This window comes from Otolemur garnettii, unplaced genomic scaffold (assembly GCF_000181295.1).
Source record: "Otolemur garnettii isolate 467f Iridium unplaced genomic scaffold, OtoGar3 scaffold00060, whole genome shotgun sequence".
NCBI classification, from domain to species: domain Eukaryota; kingdom Metazoa; phylum Chordata; class Mammalia; order Primates; family Galagidae; genus Otolemur; species Otolemur garnettii.
Window position 1 is genome coordinate 2,913,206 of NW_003852455.1, and position 6,048 is coordinate 2,919,253.

A 6,048-nucleotide genomic window follows, 5' to 3' on the forward strand; every position below is an offset into this window, starting at 1 on the left:
CCCCATCCGGCCGGGGGCAGCCGGAGAGACGCTCGGGCGTTCCTTCCCCGCTAGGAGGAGCGCTGGGCACTTCCAGAGGCTGATTCTCGACGGTCAGGGCCGGCGGGCAGAGGGAGCAGAGCTGGCGCTGCTCCTCCATCCCTGCTCTCCCGCCCCAGCAGGACCTTCCTCCCAACCTCCTGACCTGGCGCTGGCGGACTCTCAGAGGGCCGAGGAGGAGGAGGCCTGGCTGCCAGGAAGGGCGGGGCTGCCACACTGCGACCGGGCCAGTCCCGGAAACTCTCCAAACCTTGGCCCTCAGCCACACATCCGGCGACTCTGAGGGGTGGTGGCAGGGCCTGTCAGGCGGACTGAGGGCGTGTGGGATGCTTCTGAGGTCAGGTTGCTGGAGATTTCTAATAGGAGAAAGGCAGAAGGTGTTTTATCCCTCCTGGGCTCCGGCTTGGCCATGCACTTACGGTGTTAACAGAAGTAGTGTTGCAGCCTCCAGTAATGCTTTCCTCCCAGATGCTACCTAGTGCGTTCTGGGATCCTATACTTACTAGTTAAAAAAAACAAAGTCAAAACTTGGATAAGGGTGTTTACTGTGTGTTAGGCACTGTGCTAAGCTTGAATCTATCAACTAAATGAGGCGAGATTATTATTATGCCCATTATTATTATTATATGCCATTATTATTATGCCCAGATAAGGAATCTGAGGCTCTGGAGGTGTGTCACTGCCCAAGGTCACGTACATGCTAATTGTAGGAGTCTGGAATCAAACCCAGCCAAGTCTGGCTGATTCCAGACTTCAAGATCTTAACTTTCCTGGAAGGCAGGACCCACAGTTTACTCATCTCTGCAGAGTTCCTAATACTGATGTATTGAATGGGGCTTGCTGCATTTGGGGGCCTGGCTCTCTCTGTTATAAACTGATGAAATGATGTGAAATTTGTGACAGGACTTAGCTCAAGCCAGGATGTAGTAGGTGCCGCCGAGGCCCAGTCTTCCTCCTTTCTGCAGGATGTATCTGTGCTAGTGAGTAATAATTTCAGAAAACACAGCTTCCCTTGGGTCTCTGGGGAAGACAGTCAAAAGTCCCAGTTAGACCTTCTCTGCCTGAGGGGAGGGGTACATTTGGGAGGGTTGGGGTGGAAGAGGCAGAGATTGTGACTCTCTGTGCCCTAGATGTCCCTGGTGAGGGAGTGGGGAGGAAGGATGCCTGTTTCCTTGGCTGACGTCACTGAAGGGCCCTTCCTCTCCCGCCTTGACAGGGATGATGTGGGCCTGGAAGCTTGGCCTGCTACGAGCCCTGAGAGGTTGAGTCACACGGTCTGGCCCAAGTATGTGAGAAATACTGACACTGTGTCATAGGGATGCCAGGGCTACTGGGGCCTTGTGCAGCTGAGTGTGAGAGGGGAGGAGGCATCATGAGGGGTTAGGGGACAGCTGGGACCTGTTAGATTCTCTCCCCTACCCCAGTCTCCTGGCACTGGGGTGATGGGGACCTTGGCAAATGTAGCTGTGATCAGAAAGGAGCAGAGGAAAGGGTGGGCATAGACCTGAGGGCAGACAAGCCAAAGAGCTGCCCAATAGCCAACTAGTTAGACCTTCAGAAAAGCCAACATCCCTCCTCTCAATCCTTGGCCTCTGAAAAGGAAACTTACCTGGGCAGATCTTCCCAAACCCTCTGTTGGTTATTTTGATTGGTAGTAGTGCCCAAACATTATCTCTGTCTGAGGTTGGGCAGGGAAAGGTTTTGAAGATGATCTGTTTCCTGTGCACTTTCCAAAAGACAGGGGAACCTCTGGTGCTTAACCAAACACCCAGTTTTACGTCAGACGGTGATATCAGTCTTCAAGGACCTGGATACATATGCCAGGCAGCAAGACAGATTGACGTGCGTATGACGCAAGCAGTCAGGCTCAGCGCAGAGGCAACTCACTTACCTTTGAGCCTCGGACTCTCTGCATGTTTCAAATGCAGACTCTGCACTTTTCAAGGTTCTGTAGACGTGAATGACAAGGTGTCTGTGAGGGAGATTTTAATGTAGAGTGGTCAGACAGCGTGTGCCTGGAACAGAGGCCCTCTCAGGAGAGCCACTCCTTGCTTTGCTGGTTATCACAGCACCCTTTGGAGTGAGCACTTGTAATCCTCACCTCACAACCAAAGACAGCTGGATCCAAGAGCCAGCTTGTCCAAACTCTCCCCTGAAGGAAGACTTTACTCTTCAAAGTGCTCAAACTCCCTTCCTCCCTCTATTGTTATCTTCCTTTCCCTCCCTCATTTCCTTCTTCTCTCTTTTTTTTGAGACAGGATCTCTCTGTGTCACCCTCAGTAGAGTGCTGTAGTGTCACAGCGCACAGCAACCTCAAATTCTTGGCTTAAGCCATTCTCTTGCCTCAGCCTCCCAAGTAGCTGGGACTACAGGAGCCCGCTACAATGCCTAGCTTTTTTTTTTTTTTTTTTTTTGGTTGTAGTTGTCATTGTTGTTTAGTTGGCCTGCACTGGGTTTGAACCCATGAGCCTCGGTGTATGTGGCTGGCGCTGTAACCACTGTGCTATGGGTGCCGAGCCCTTTTTTTCCTTTTTCCTTTTTGGAGACAGAGTCTCAATCTATGACCCTGTGTAGAGGGCCATGTGGCTTCATCATACCTCACAGCAATCTCAAACTCTGGGGCTTGAGCAATCCTCTTGCCTCAGCCTCTTGAGTAGCTGAGACCATAGGCGTGTACCACTACTAGCACCTGGCTAGTTTTTCTATTATTTATTTATTTAGTAGAGACGGTGTCTTGCTCTTTCTTAGGCTGGTCTTGAACTCCCGAGCTCAAGCAATCCACCTGCCTCAGCCTCCCAGAGTGCCAGGATTACAAGCGTAAGTTCCCAGCCTCTCTCTTCCTTTCCTTCTTGCACAAGTATCTGGGAGCACTTAGTCTTTGTCAGGCGCTATGATGATTGCTAGGTCTGCAGGAGGAAGTGGAGACAGACAGGAGCCTTGCCCTCACAGAGTTTACAGCCCAGTGCTTGAACAAGATCTCTGCAAACAATCTTTGTTGAATACCTCTGGTAACAGGACACTCACTGTCTTCTGGGACAGCCATTCTGAGGGCCAGTTTTTCCTGATTTAAACTGAATTCTGCCTCCCTATCATACTTATTCTGACCCCTGGAGGCACACAAAATAAGTCTAACCCTATTTCCTATGTTGCAGTCCTTGAAACGTGGGAAAAGAAACATGTCGTGCCTAGCAGACATTCTCTCTCCACTTGTGAAAGGGAAGCTGGTTCTCCATGAAGTTAAATTCCTCAAGGTCCTTATAACCTAGGGTGGGCTGTACTTTGGGCCCCTGGGCTCTGTTTCTAGTGCACCTGGGGCTGGGGGAAGCTGGGTGGTGGAGACTCATGAAGAGACAGGGGTGAAGGTTTGCAGGTGGCAAGGGAGGTGGGCCTAAGTGAAGTGCGGGAGTCTGTCAGTCTGGAGTGTGGGGTGTATGTGTGGCATGCTCTGGCTGTCTGCCCAGGACAAGCCTGAGCTCCAGGGTTTCTGGCGATTCGCAGCTTCCTCTCTTCCCAAAGGAATCACCTTTATAGCTTTTGCAGCGTGACCCCAGTGTCCCTGCGAATGTCAACTGACAGCTGCACAGAGTGTAGCCACCACAGCAACTCTGCCGGGTGCCAGCTGGACGTGCTTGGCGGCCGGGGCCCTGGAAGCCACCTCTCTGGGATGTCAGGAGAGAGCTGCAGGCCGCCCTTCCGTCAGCAGGAAGCCCAGCCACAAACACTTGGACAGGAAGCCCAAGTGCTGGCCAGCTGAGCGAGCTCTAGTTTCTCCTGTGTCTGAGGGTTTGGCCCAGGGTAGAGGAAGGCAAGCCAGGTGCTGCAGGCAGCACCGACTGGGCGGTAGATTCCCTCTTGGGCTGGGAATGTGGGTTCAAGGGTGTGAGCAGAAAAGCATCATCCAGGCTCGGGCAGAGGGAGGTGCTTCCTGGAGGAAGGGCGAGGGAGCAGGGAGCACGGAGGTTACCAGAGCTGGGCCAGCTGCCTCAGAGCTTGAAAAGACCCTTTTGTGACAGCTCCAGATAAGATGTGTTTCTTGGTCCAGTCCTCCAGTTTCGGGACAAATTTTGGGGAACACACACTTCAGACCTGTAGGGTGGGATGTCTACACATTCCCAGCTTAACGAATGATTCTCTCAAGGGAGGATTTATTTCATAATTTACCAACTGCACTGTGAGTGAATTTATAAAAAATAGTGTGCTCAGCCAGGGATGAAGGTGATTTTGCATCCAGGACTGACATTTGCTTGTAAGTTCTATGCATGATTATCTTCAAGGCAATATGTATATATACACACACACACACACAACTATTAAGGTTACAGAAAACTTAAACTTTTCACAGACTGGGTGCAGTGGCTTATGCCTGTAATCCCAGCACTTTGGGAGGCTGAAGTTGGAGGACTGCCTAAGGCCAGGAATTTGAGACCAGCCTGGGCAACACAGTGAGACCCCTGTCTCTAAAAAAACCCACACAGCCAGGCTTGGTGGTGTGTGCTGACAGTCTTAGCTGCTCAGGAGCCTGAGGTGGGAGGATTGCTTCCATGCAGGAGTTTGAGGCTGCAGTGAGCAATGATCATGCCACTATATTTCAGTCTGAGTGACAGAGGAAAATCTTATCTACCTGCCTCCTCCCCCCCCAAAAAAAATCAAAGCAAAACAAAACATTTCACTGGTCATTGGGATATTTTCCCTCATGTTTGCCTTTTACAACCTGGTAGACCAGTAAGACATGGCTGGTATGAGGGGACCAGGGATAAGTATTTTGGCTCAAGATCATGTACCTCAGCAGTGGCGGAGTCCAGGCTACCAGGGTGACTTCTGGGCTGGAAAGAGATCCAAATGGTTACTTTCCTGGCACTTGAGCATCTTCTACCTTCTCCTGGATATGTGCAGGTCTACCTGGGGTGTACTCTGGGCTGGAGTGCACTAGCAATATCCAATTCACTTGTCGAAGCCCCGTTTGAAAACCTCCTGCTGGATATATTGTGCCTATGGCTTTAGTCACTCTCCTTGGCAGGGTCACACCTCTGTATTTGTTCCTTTTCAATAATCTACATTTTATCATAGTGTATGGTCTTTGTGGCTCTCACTCTACAGCAAAGGTCAGCAATTTTTTCTATACAGGGCTAGATAGTAAATATTTTAAACTTTGTAGGACACGTGGCCTCTGTGGCAACTACTCAATTTTGCCACTGTGGTACAAAAGCAGCCAGAGACAGTATGCAAACAAAAGAGCATGGCTGTATTCTAATAAAACTTTATTCACAAAAATAGGTAGTAAGTCAGAACTGACCCCCAGGCCATAGTTTGCTGACTGCAGCTTTAGAATTCCTCGAGCCCAAAACTTACTTGTTTTTATACAACTATAAGAACTCTCCCCACCCATGTGGGGTTGACTACATTTATATTTTGTGCTTAGTAAGAATTCAGTGTTAATTCAATGAATTAACAAATGGATGAAGGAATTCACAAATGAGACTGTTATTGAATTTGTTAGGCTTCAATTCTGATCCACACCTACGAGGGATATAGTGTGATTGAGTGCAGTGTTATTGAGGGGAATACATAGGCCTGGTTTTATCACCTATTCTGCTGCTTTCTAGTTGGAAAAACTGGGCATGTAAGTGATTCCTGCCCATCATAATTCTCAGTTTGCCCATTTGAGATATGGGGTGATATCTAGTTCAAAGGGTTGTTGTGGGGTAAATAGAGAATGTATGGGAAGCTAGGGGCCTGGTGCTGGGCGCAGTCAGGGCTGACAAGAAGGTAGGAGTTGCCACCTGGAGGATGTAGTGTTACTGTTTCATGCTGACACTTCATGCTGAGGGTCAAGTTCCAGATTGGGCCTCAGCATTCTCTTACCCTATGACACATGAGGAGGATACAGTAAGAATAAATGGAAAGATATTCCTTAGCCTGGAAAAAGTAGGTTCATGTAAAGCCAGGGAGTCTTACAGAAGTGCTCCCATGTGGCTTTCCTGTGGACACCCCAAACACACTCTGTCTAAC